Below are 14,179 nucleotides of genomic sequence, written 5' to 3' on the forward strand. Positions count from 1 at the left end.
CATTAGTTGTATCTGAGACCTAATGCATTGTTGTAGCTGGAGTTCATAATTAACAAATTTACTGGATACTTTTGCAATACATTTCACATTTGTGTGACTCCATGTTTTTGAAGCTGGAATTCAAACAAATGTTTTCAATGATTTAGAACTCAACTTTTGTAGTGCAGAAGTATTCTCCGGGACTCAAGGCATTGCTGAAGCTGGAATTTAAATTGAAGAACCTTATCGATATCAAGATCCAGTTTTGTTGTGCAGCAGTTTTCTCTGAACTTCAAGGCAATTGTGAAGCTGGAAATCAAAATGAACGCATTGCTCGATAACTGGATACTTTTTACAGTGCGTTTTTATTATTTGTGGTTCCATGTTGTTTAATGTTAGAAATTAAACAAACGCTTTTAAGGATTTCGAACTCTTCTTTTGTAAGGCAACAGTATTATTTGGGACTCAATGCTTTTTTTTAAAGCTGAAGATAAAATAAATGCTTTCACTGATTTTGAAATCCACTTTTGAAATTCAACAGTAAACTCTGGGATTCAAGGTATTGTTAAATTTTGAAATTAATTTAAAAACATATACAAATTTCACGATCCGTTTTGCAGTGCAGCAGTAATCTCTGGATTTCAAGGTAATTTTAAAGCTGGAAATCATATAAAAGTTTTTCTTGATTTCGACCTCTTTTTGAAGTGCTGCAGTTTTCTCTGGGACTCAAGGCATTTTTAAAGCTCGAATTCAAATTGAATCAAATTAACGAAAAGAAAACCTAGTTTTGCAGTGCAGCAGTAATCTCTGGGACTCAAGGCAACCTTAAACCTTGAGTTCAAATTGATTGCAGGGTTCGATATGAAAATACTTTTCGTAGTGCACTAGCTATCACTGTTAATTAAATGTTTGCTAAAAATAGATCCAGATTAAATAAAAATTTTGATTTCGAGATTATCTTTTGTATTGCAGCAGTAATCTCTGGGACTCAAGGTATTGTTAAAGCTGAAGGATAATGAATGAATTTTGAATGTTTTGTAGTGCATTTGAATATTGAGTAACTTTTGTAGTGCATTAGTTGTATCTGAGACCTAGTGCATTGTTGCAGCTGGAGCTCATAATTACTAATTTACTGGATACTTTTTGCAGTAGATTTTTATTATGTGTGACTCCATGTTTTTGAAGCTGGAAATCAAACAAAGGTTTTTAATGATTTCGAACTATACTTTTGTAGTGCAGCAGTATTCTCTGGGACTCAAGGCAACTTTGAAGCTGGAAATCAAAATGAACGCATTGCGCGATAACTGGATACTTTTGCAGTGCATTTTTATTATTTGTGACTCCATGTTTTTTGAAGCTGGAAATCAAACAAATGTTTTTAATGACTTCGATTTCTACTCTTGTAGTGCAACAGTGTTATCTGGGACTCAAGGCATTGTTAAAGCTCGAATTCAAATTGAATGAACTTAACGAAATGAAAATCTAGTTTTGCAGGGCAGCAGTAATCTCTGGGACTCAAGGCAACGTTAAACCTTGAGTTCAAATTGATTGCAGGGTTCCATAACAAAATTTTTTTGTAGTGCACTAGTTATCACTGTGAATTGAATGTTTGCTAAAAAATAGATCTCAAATTGAAGAAAAATTTTGATTTCGAGATTATCTTTTGAATCGCAGCAGTAATCTCGGGGACTCGAAGTATTGTTGAAGCTTGAAATGAAATTAATTGAGTTTACTGATTTCAAGATCCAATTCTGCAGTGCAGCAGTAGTCTCTTGAACTCAAGGCAGTTTTGATGATGGAAAACGAAATAAACCAATTATTCGATAACTGGACGCTTTTTACAGACATCAGTTATATGTGTGACCAATTACTGAACCATCTCATCTCAAACACTGATGAGTGGTGAAGATTTTTAAATTAAATGAGCCAAATACTGAACAATTTCATCTCAAACACTGATAATTGATTTTGATTTCTGAACCAACTGAACCAAACACTGAACCATTTTAAACACTGATGATGATTTCTGAGTTATTTACTGGTCATTTTTTTCTCAACCTTGAATAATTGATTTTCGCTGTTGGTGTTTTCCGATCTCAAAAAATCATCTGATCCCCCACTCATAACAACTCTTCTCTAGTTAACCAAAAGTTTTAAGATTAGTTTGTGAATTCCACTGACAAGGGATTAGTCCTGGATGGCGGGATCGACTTACAAATTGCGGAATCCGCCTACACGTAAGAGCCTACGAAACAGCCTACACTAAAGAAGAACTTTGATTTCGAGATTATCTTTTGTATTGCAGCAGTAATCTCTAGGACTCGAGGTATTGCTGAAAATTGAATTGAAATTAAATGAGTTTACTGATTTCAAGATCCAATTCTGCAGTGCAGCAGTAGTCTCTTGAACTCAAGGCATTTTTGATGCTGGAAATCGAAATAAACCAATTGTTCGATAACTGGACGCTTTTTACAGTGCATCAGTTATATGTGTGACTCAATGTTTTCATTGAACTTGTAAGCCAAACAAATGCATTTATTATTTTCAAAATCTAGTTTTCTAGTGAAACAGTAATCACTGGGTCTCAAGGTACTGTGAAAGCTTGAATTTAAATTAAATGAATTAACTGATTTCAAAATTCTTTTTTTTTGCAGTGCAGCAGTAATTCTTGGGACTAAAGGCAATTTTAAAGCTGAAAGTAAAATGAAAGCTTCGCTCGATAACAAGATACTCTATAATATAGTTTTTTTGAAGCTGGAAATCGAACAAACGTTTTTACTGATTTCGAAATCCACGTTTGAAGAGCAGCGGAATTCTTTGGGACTTAAGGTATTGTTAAAATTGGAATTCAAAAAGAATGAACTTACTAAATTCAAGATCCAAGTTTGCAGTGCAGCAGCTATCATTGAATCATGGAAAAGCTAAAGTTGTAGTTCTAAATGATTGCTTGGATCAATAACTAGATGCTTATTGAATCTACAGCCTCTTCTTATTTGGCGCTCTCAATCAGATCGTGCAACCAGCTACAGTTATCAGCTACATGTCAATCAGCTACGGTTATAGAATTATCTACCTCCTCCTGTCAATCCTCTACCTCCTCTTTGGATTTTGCGCTCTTAATCGGATCTTTTGTTCATGTTTTTTCTGTATATTCCAATTTTTTTTCTTCCAGTCATTTCTAGTTTCAGGATCTTAGTCTCATTCACTCTCAGGAATTAGAATTGTAGTGTTAGTTTTGAATTCTATATTAGTTCCAAAATTTCATTAGTGCCTTAGCCAAACGCCTTTTTGCAAGAATTCTTTCCTGAATTTTTTTTCTCTCTGTCATTTTTCTTAAATTATTACCATTTCAATTAAGTTGCTCAATTTTCTACCGATTGTGCAGGGATTTGATACTGTGAATTGTTGTATTAGTTTCCGGCGGAAATAAAAAACTAGGTTTTTTTCCGATTTTAGAAAATTGGCTCAAAGTAAAATTAATTGTTTTTTTTTTGCTTCCCGGATCCAGTGTCGTTAATCATGCGCCCAATTGTCTAAATCCATTTTGGCCGTAAATTAATTTAATAATTGTTTGAAAAATGGCTCCTTGTGGGCATCTTAAGTCCAGGAGTGCTTACACTCCTTCCAACCGCAACGTGTTTAGCTAAAAAGTAGAAAAGAGATAGTATCTGAGAAGTTGGTTATAGCTGTGTCTAAGTGAACCAATTGGTGCTGTTATTCTTCGCACACTCCAATTGACGAAACAATTGATTTCGTTTCGATTCTGCAGTTCAAGTGTATAAAAACTTTCATTTGTCCGGATAAAATCACCTCGCTTGCCAGCTTTCATTTTAATTACGCTTGAAGGCCAGAACTCAAACACGTTAAACATTGCGGGTACAAAGTTATGGGACGAGAAAAAAAATTTCATTGAAAAACTCTATCTGCAGAATATTTCAAAAAATAAACCAAAATGCGAACAACAGAAGTATGCACCGGAAAACATGCAGTCAATGAAACAGCCGCGACGCGCTTTTGAGGCTGAAAAAATTGAGGGGAAGGGATGTTGTAACCAATGATACGAAACAGCTGAGGAGCAAAAAGCAAATAGAATAAAAAACATTTGAAAACAATAATTTTTTTCTGTCCATATTTTTTTTATAAAATTGGTCAGAATAATTAACAATATTTAAAAACTTTATTTACTGAGTTTTCGTTCTGAATTTTTTTCCACTTGCTCATGTTTTTTTTAGTTTTAAGAAAAAGAGATTATTGATTATTTTCAGTGTTTCAGAGGATGTTTTAGATCAGCTTTTAAAAAATACAGTCAAGCAGTCTCTTATACCAAAAAACATCGGAAGGATCTCATCTCAAATACTGATGAGTGATAATGATTTCTGGACCAACTACTGAACCATCTCATCTCAAACACTGATGAGTGGTGAAGATTTTTAAATTAAATGAGCCAAATACTGAACCATTTCATCTCAAACACTGATAATTGATTTTGATTTCTGAACCAACTGAACCAAATACTGAACCATTTTAAACACTGATGATGATTTCTGAGTTAATTACTGGTCAATTTTTTCTCAACCTGAATAATTGATTTTCGCTGTTGGTGTTTTCCGATCTCAAAAAATCATCTGATCTACCGTTCATGACAACCCCTTCTCTAGTTAACCAAAGTTTTAAGATTAGTCTGTGGATTCCACTGACAAGGGATTAGTCCTGGATGGCGGGATGGACTTACAAATTGCGGAATCAGCCTACACGTTTTGCAGATTATAAGTTCAAAATTCTATGTGTCTCTGACACACTTGGTCTGGAGCTGACAAAAACGACTGGAATGGCAAAAATTCTGTGTTCCAATCTGACATAATTTTTTTTTTCCAAAAAATATCGACTTATTATAAATCTGCTTGTGCTTTGTCTGCTTAGATGACACATCTTTGAAGTGTTTTTTTTGCTGTACGCATTTCAAATGGTTAATATTAGTTTTTTGTTTAACTTCTGCAGTTTTTTACTTTAAAGGTTGCTTTTAATTTTTAAAAATTTTTTCTGCAGTTTGTTATTTCACTAACCTTGCCTTGCCTATGTTTTCTTCTTTTTTTCGCTTAAAAATTTATCTGCCCAAAACTTGTTCTATTTTATTGTCTTAGTGACATAACGTTGAGTCCTTTCAAGGGGAAAACAATTCAAATGCTCTCGTCGGATTGCACAAAAAGCTAAGAACTATAATGGAGCTAAGAACTATAAACTAAGACTTAAAAATTGCTTGTCTGGATCCGATTTCTTATTAAAACTCTCACTTTTGTAGCGCAGTAAATTTGGCTATTTTTCAATGCATTGTTAACGCTGGTACTCAAAGTCAATGCATTTTCTGTTAACTAGACATTTTTTTAGTGCATTAGTTTTATTTGTGGCTTAATGCAATTTTAAAGCTGGAACTCAAAACAAATGCATTAACTGATTTCCAGATTCGCTTTTGTGGATCAATAATTTTACCTTACTCAGTGCAATGTTAAACTGCAGTAATTAAAGCTGGAATTCCATAGATATTAAAGCTGGCAATCAAAATCAATGGGTTTTTTTGATATCCAAATGTTTTTGGTAATACATTATTTATTTCCGTCACTCGATACTCGAAAACTGGAACTTATTTCAATTGAATTTAGTGATTTCTGTCTCCAGTTTTTAGTTTCAAAAATTGAAGCTGGGGTTCAAAATCATTGCTTTTTTCTGATAACTAGAAAATTTTATAGTGCGTTTGTTATATCTGTGACTATTTTTTAATGTTAGAACGCAAACTTTCAAAACCAACGCATTAAAAAAGCTGAGGCTCAAAATCAATGCACTTTCGAATTATGTGTACTTGTTCTAGTGCAATAGTTATATCTGTGAATCAAAGCTTTTTTTTAAAGCTGAAACTCAAAAATGCACTTTCTGACTTCCAGATCCTTCTTTGTAGTGCAATATTTATATCCGGAACCTCAATGCATTGTTACAACAGCAGGGCTCAACATAAATGCATTTTTAACTAACTAGATTTATTTTGTGGCGCTTTGGTTGTAACCTAGACCCAGTGCATTGTGTAAGCTACCCAAAACAAATTCATTTACTGATTACTGGATCCAACTGTTTAAGCTGTGATTGTTTCCATTTGTGAAACCGGGACTCAGAATCAATGCATTTTTTGATAACTGGTTACTTTTTGTAGTAAATTAGTTATATCTGTGACTTATTGCAGTATCAAATCTAGAACAAAAAAGTGCAGTTACTAATTTCGAGATCCATTTTTGTAGAACAATAACTATATCTAGAACCCAAGGTATTGTTAAAGCTGGAAGATAATGAACAAATTTTGATTATTTTGTAGTGCATTAGAATATTGGGTAACTTTTGTAGTGCATTGGTTGTATCTGAGACCTAGTGCATTGTTGCAGCTGGAGCTCATAATTAACTATTTTCCTGGATACTTTTTGCAGTACATTTTTATTATGTGTGACTCCATATTTTTGAAGCTGGAAATCAAACAAATGTTTTTATTGATTTCGAACTCTACTTTTGAAGTGCAGCAGTATTCTCTGGGACTGAAGGCATTGCTGAAGCTGGAACTCAAATTGAATGACCTTATCGAAATCAAGATCAAGTTTTGTAGTGCAGCAATATTCTCTGGGACTCAAGGCAATTTTAAAGCTGGAAATCAAAATGAACGCATTGCTCGATAACTGGATACTTTTATCGCATTTTTATTATTTGTGACTCCATGTTATTTGTGACTCCATTTTTTTTGAAGCTGGAAATCAAACAAAAGTTTATAATGATTTCGAACTCTACTTTTGTAGTGCAACAGTATTATCTGTGACTCGATGCTTTTTAAAAGTTGGAGTTAAAATAAATGCTTTCACTGATATTGAAATTCATTTTTGAAATGCAACATTAAGCTCTGGGACTCAAGGTATTGTTAAATTTTGAACTTAATTTAAAAGAATATACATATTTCAAGATCCATTTTGCAGTGCAGCAGTAATCTCTGGATTTCCAAGTAATTTTAAAGCTGGAAATCAAACAACGTTTTTTTTATCGATTTCGAACTCTTTTTGTAGTGCAGCAGTATTCTCTGGGACTCAAGGCATTGTTAAATCTCAAATTCAAATTGAATGAACTTAGCGAAATGAAAATCTAGTTTTGCAGTGCAGCAGTAATCTCTGGTACTCAAGGCAACGTTAAACCTTGAGTTCAAATTGATTGCAGGGTTCCATAACAAAATACTTTTTGTAGTTCACTATTTATCACTGTGAATGAATGTTTGCAAAAAATAGATCTCAATTTAAAGAAAAGTTTTGATTTCGAGATTCACTTTTGTATTGCAGCAGTAATCTCTGGGACTCGAGGTATTGTTGAAGCTTGAATTTAATTTAAATGAGTTTGCTGATTTCAAGATCCAATTCTGCAGAGCAGCAGTAGTCTCTCGAACTCAAGGCAATTTTAAAGCTGGAAATCGAAATAAACGCATTGTTCGATGGCTGCGTTTTTGCAGTGCATCAGTTATATGTGTGACTCAATGCTTTTTTTGAGCATCGAAACCAAACAAATGCATTTACTATTTTCAAACTCCATTATTGTAGTGCAGCAGTAATCACTGGTACTCAAGTTATTGTGAAAGCTTGAATTTGAATTAATTGAATTTACTGATTTCAAAATTCCTTTTTTGCAGTGCAGCACTAATTTTTGGGACTCAAGGTAATTTTAAAGCTGGAAACTAAAATGAATGCTTCGTTCGATAACAAGATACTCTATAATATGTGTGACTCCTAGCTTTTTTGAAGCTGGAAATCGAACAAACTGTTTTACTGATTTCGAAATCCACGTTTGAAGAGCAGCGGAATTCTTTGGGACTTAAGGTATTGTTAAAATTGCAATTCAAAATGAATGAACTTACTAAAATCAAGATCCAAGTTTGGAGTGCAGCAGCAATCATTGAATCATGGTAATGCTAAAGTTGTAAATCTAAATGATTGCTTAGATCGATAACCAGATGCTTATTGTAGTGCATCAGTGATAACTGTGATTCGATTTTGTGTTAAAAATAGATCTCAAACTAAATTAAACTTTTGATTTCGAGATTTGATTTATTTTTGTATTACAAGTGTTACTTTTGGTTTTCAAATCATTGATAAAGCTGGGATCAAAATCAATGCAATTTTGATAACAAGATACTCTGTGTAGGGCTTTATTTATATCTGTGACTCAATGCTGTTTTCAAAGCTGAAACCCAAAAAATGCGTTTACTGATTTCGGGATCTACTATTGTAGTGCAAAAAAAGCTGTGATTTCATGCATTTTAAATGCTGGGATTCAAAATTGATACCTTCTTTGTTAACAAAAATTTTTTGCAGAGCAAAAGTTATATCTGGATCTCAAGGTATTGTTAAAGCTGGAACCCGATACGATAGCACTTTTGAATAATTAGTAGCTTTTGTAGTGCAATAGTTGTATCTGAGACCCAAAGCATTTTTAAATATGGAACTCATACTAAATGATTTTACTGATTAATAAGTCCAGTTTTGCAATGCAGTAGTTAAAGCTGGGATTCCATATATTGCTAAAACTAGTACTCAAAATCAATGCTTTTTGATAATTTTTTTCTTTTGCAGTTCATCAGTTGTCTGTGTGACCCCGTGCTTTTTTAAAGCTAGAAACCAAACAAATTATTTTACTGATTTTGAAATCCACTTTTTTAGTGCAGTAGTAATCTTTGGCATTGAAGGCGTTGCTAGAGCTAGAAAATAATTTGCATGAATTTTTTTATTTCAAGATCCACTTTTGCAGTGTAGCAGTAACTCTGGAACTCAAGGCAATTTTAAAGCTGGATTGCAAAGTGAGTGCATTCTTCAATAACTGGAAATTTTTTGTAGTGCATTAGATATATGTGTGACTCAACCTTTTTTTGAAGCTGTAAATCAAACAAATTATTTACTAATTTCGAATTTACCTTTTAAAGTGCAGCAGTATTCTCTGGGACTCATGGTATCGTTAAAGCAGGAAATCAAATTAAATGATTTTACTGATTTCCTAGTCTTTATCGCAAGGCAGCAGCAATCCTTACAGCTAAAATTCAAAATGAAAGCATTGTTAGATAACTAGATACTTTTTGAAGTGCATTATATAAAACTGTTATTCGAAAAATTTGTTAAAAAATTATCTGAAATTGAATGGCACCATTGATTTTGGAATTCACTTTTGTATTGCAGTAGTCACTTTTGAGGTTCAATGCCTTGATAAAACTGGGACTCAAAATCAATGCATTTTTAATAACTAGATCTTTTTAGTGCTTTATTTATATCTGTGACTCAATGTTTTGTAAAGCTGGAACTCGAAAAACGCGTTTCTTGACATCAAAGTCCATTTTTATAGAGCAAAAAATAATGCTGTGAATCTATGCATTTCTTAAGCTGGGATTCAAAATGAAAGCATTGTTGGATAAGTAGATACTTTTTGAAGTGCATTATATAAAACTGTGATTCAAAAAATTTGTTAAAAGTTTAACTCAAATTAAATGAAATCATTGATTTCGGGATTCATTTTTGTATTGCAGTAGTTACCTATGGGTTTCAATGCATTGATGAAGCTGGGACTCAAAATCAATGCATTTTTGATAACTAGATACATTTTAGTGCTTTTTTATATCTGTGACTCAATGTTTTTTAAAGCTGGAACTCAAAAATGCGTTCTTGACTTCAAGGTCCACATTTCACTCCAAAAAATACAGCTGTGATTCTATGCATTTCTTAAGCTGGAATTCGAAATCAATCTTATTTTCTTAACAAAAATCTTTTTGTTGTGCAATAATTATTTCTGGAGCTCAAGATATTGTTGAAGTTGGAACTCAAAATGATTGCGTTTTGGAATCACAAGTAACTTTTGTCGTGCATCAGTGGTATCTGACACACAGTGGATTGTTAAAGCTGGAACTCATATTTTTTGATTCAATTGATTACTAGGTCCAGTCTTAAATTGCAGTAGTTAATGCTGGGATTCCATGCATTTCTAGAGCTGATACTCAAGATCAGTGCTTTTTTTTGATAAATATACTTTTTCGCAGTGCATTACTTATATGTGACTCAATGCTTTTTTGAAGTTGGAAATCAAACAAAATCTTTTACTGATTTCGAAATCCACTTTTGTAGTGCAGCAGTAATCTTTGGGACTCAAGGCATTGGTACAGCTGGAATTCAAAATGAACGCATGGCTCGATAAGTAGATACTCTTTGTAGTGCATCTTTTGTAACTGTGATGCGAAGCTTTGCTAAAAATAGAACTCAAATTAGTTGAAATTTTGATTTCGAGATTCCTTTTTTATTGCAGTAGTTATATCTGGGACTCAATGCATGGTTAAAGCCGGGACTCAAGTTCGAAACAATTTTCTTAATTAGATTTTTTTCCAGTGCATTAGTTTTAACTGTGACTCAATTTTGCTTTGAAGTTGAAACTCAAAATAAATAAGTCTAATGGTTTCCATGCCCACTTTCGGACTTGGAGATGCACTTCTAGTAGACATCTCTGGGAATCAATGAATTGTTAGATTGGAACTCAAAATGATTGCATTCAATGATTTCGAGATCCACTTTTGCAGTGAAAAAGTTTTTCATCGGATTCCTTGAATTGTTCCAGCTGAAAGATCCAAGTAAGTGAATTTTTTTTATATAAATTTGATACTTTTCGTAGTGCATTATTTATATATGCTCAATGCTATGTTAAAGCTGGAACTGAAAATAACTGATAATATTGATTTCGGGGTCCACTTTTGTAACGCAGTAGTTATCTCTGAGACATAAGGAATTGATAACGCTGGAACTCAAAAATATTGCATTTAATGATATCGAGATCCATTTTTCTTGTGATTTAGTTTTTATCTCGGACTTCTTGCATTGTTAAAGCTGGAACCTCAAATTAACTGAGTTTTTTATTAACTTGATACTTTTCATAGTGCATTATTTATATCAGTGACTCAAAGCTTTGTTAACACTGAAACTCTAAATAATTGATAATACAAATTTGGTGGTCCATTTTCTAGTGCAGTAGTTATCTCTGGGACTCAGGGAATTGTTAAAGCTAGAACTCAAATTGAACGTATCTACTGATTTTACATCCACTTTTATAGTGCATTTATAAATGAAAACTTAATGTAGAGATGAAGTCGCACTTCGCATACACAATCAAAAGTATAACAGATAATCTTACTGGGAAGAACTGAATGAATAGTACTTGAGTCAACAAAATATCTTTAGTGACGCACATCAATTATGAGTCTACATAATTGCTAAGGAACGCAGGCCGATTTTGACGCATTAGCAGTAACAGTCAAATTGAAACAAAAAGAAATTTAGTAACTAACTTGTCTCCATTTATAGAACAGACGCATTTTAGCTATCATAGGAAAAAATTCATTTATATTATCCCTGCCTGAATTCGAACTCTTTTTTTGGTGCAATTCTCCTTCCTACCTCCACGCTACAGATCTATGATACTTGATGCTAAAGTGCTATTTGTAATATAATAGTCTGTGTTAATATCCTTTGTATTGGCTGTACTTAATAGCTGGTTATTGATCAAAATGAGCACTTTCAAAATGAACACTTTTTGTTGCACTTTATTTGCGTCGCAAAAATATTTGCACTTAGGTTGGAAAAAAGAGAGTTCATACAATAACACAAGCTTTGCTTGTGTAAAAAAGAACGCATTTTAAGTGAAATGAGTTTATTCTGTCATTTTTTACTCAAAATTTAAAAAAATGTAAAAATTGGTAATTTTCCGATTAATCAAAATATTTCACTGTAGAAAAACCAGATCGAATTTAAAAACCCCTTAGGGCTGAGAAATTTTTGATAAGTTAGTCTTGTTTCGAGCTGTTTTTCTCAATTAGAGATTTTGGGAAAAAGCATTGTTAAAACAACCAAAATCTTTTCACCGAAATGAAAACTTTCAATGGATATCAAGGTGAGCCGTTTTTGAAACTTGACCGAAACTTGACTGCTTCATTTCTAAACTACGTTTATCGGCTCTTAAAAAAACAGTAATTAACAAAGTTTATTCTAAGCAAGGTATGAAATTTTTTTTTGATTATAGAGGAACCTACCCCAATATTTGGGGGCTTCTCCTCCCATATTATATGTTACATTTTTTCTTTTCTCTTTTTTTCCAGCGCATGCAACCTCGTTTTTCATTTTTTGTTGTGACTGGCTGAGTACATTTATCGTTTTTTGTTATCAATAAAAACATGAAAAGCGTCGCGTAATTATTCTTTTTGTCTCTTTTTAGTGTATTAAGATTTGTCCAATTCTGTTTGTGTAATAAATTGCACGCGCAGTTTTTCTATCACGCATACTAGAAATACGGCACTAACTTTTCTTGGTCATAAGGAGTGGTTTAATTTTTGCTCTCGGCTAGTTGCTTGATAATTTAATCGATGGATTAAGTCTATCTTTGGTTTTTTCCTGTATAATGTGAAAAAGTTCGAATTGGTTTCGCTCAATGTTACCCTGAAAAATTAAGAGCAAATTCGTTCAAATTTGAGCTAAATCGTTACTGGTGTACCGCGTTAATATTTTCAAATTTCAATCAATTTCAGCGCAAAACTCCTAAACATCTTTATTTTTATAGGTAATCTTCTCTTGTTACTTTAAACTTTCGAAGGAAGAAAATACGGTCACTTTGGATGCCCCTCATCAATTTTTCCAAATTCTGTTGCTTCGAGGGAACAAATTGAATAGTTGAATTTTTTCGTTTTATGAGTAAACTGCAGTGAATAGGAATTAAGTGAATTTTATCAGCTGAAATTATTGGAAGATTTCGAAGGCTATTTAAAACGGTTTTGTAATTAAACTTAGCCAACTGACAGTTGGAAACGAGTATTGAATGCAAAGAAACTGAAAAAAAATTGACTTGTTTTTTCGAAAACCTTCAACTTCAGAATTTTGAAAAATAAATGGTCTTAAAGCTCTTCGCATTTGTAGAACAATATATGATGGACATTTCTTTGTTAAAATTAACCGAATTTTAAAAAATTGGATAAATAGGCAAAATTTTTATCTCTAAAAAAGATCAGCAAAACCTATGAAAGAGTACTCACTACGTTCATTACTATTAAAACGGAATGTTTTCTTTCAAAACAGTTGGTAGTATATTTATTCCGCTGAGAAATTCAAAAATAAATTAAAAATATAATTCGCTCATGTTTTGCGACGTTGACATTATTGTTGTTCGGAAGTGGAGTTAGCCTTTCTTAAAATGGGAAATGAATTGAACAAGAAATCAAAAGTCAAGGAAAAAGCAAATTTGAGAGAACTTTTTCCTAAAAAAATTTGCCCAAAAATTGCTTATTTGATACCTGTTTGAAACATTTGAATGTCTAGCATTTTCATAACTTTTACATATTTGAAGTATTTGGACCCCAGGCACTTCCGAATTGCGAATTATAGATGCCCAATTCCTGGCAATATCCTCTTGGGTCACCGAATTTGAACCTTCTGATCATTTTGAAATTTCTTTGCATTTTTTAAAATTTCCTCGCCGATTTCGAGACAAAACATTTCCAAAAAATAAACAGCCAAGCAAAGATTGGAAGAGAGGAATGAACACTATGTACATAAAAAAAACAGATTTTCTTGAAAAAAATTCAACACTTTCAAATTTGCAAGAAAAAAATAAATGCTCTTTAAGCTCTGAATTTCTAGAACAGTTAGTGATTGGAGCTTTTTTGATAACACGAACCCAACTGGAGAAACTGGATCAATAAGTTTGTATTCCGCTTTCGAAACTTGAAAACTTTCGTTTTTCGCGCCATTTCCACGTTCTTATTTGGAGAATGCTATTTACGTCACTTTAAGCAGATTAATTTCAATTGAACTCAAAAAATGCATAGATATAGATATCTAAATGTATTCATAAATGCATCAATATCTATGAATGCACATGTGTGGTTATTACAGACTTCTCCTGAAAAACAAAAAAATCAGCAACACCTATAAAAGAGTCTTTACTACGTTCATTAGTCTTAATAAACCTTAAATTCTTCAGCTTTTAAATACTTAAATCGCTCCGGATCACCAATATTGTCAACACTTGAATTAGCTTAACAAATTCATTTCTCGATACTTTCAGGACCAACTGTCCAAATTCATAGGTCTCTTCCTATTTAGACGTTTTGCTACTTTGG

The sequence above is a fragment of the Symsagittifera roscoffensis genome, chromosome 1 (genome assembly GCF_963678635.1).
Source record: "Symsagittifera roscoffensis chromosome 1, txSymRosc1.1, whole genome shotgun sequence".
Taxonomy (NCBI): Eukaryota; Metazoa; Xenacoelomorpha; order Acoela; family Convolutidae; genus Symsagittifera; species Symsagittifera roscoffensis.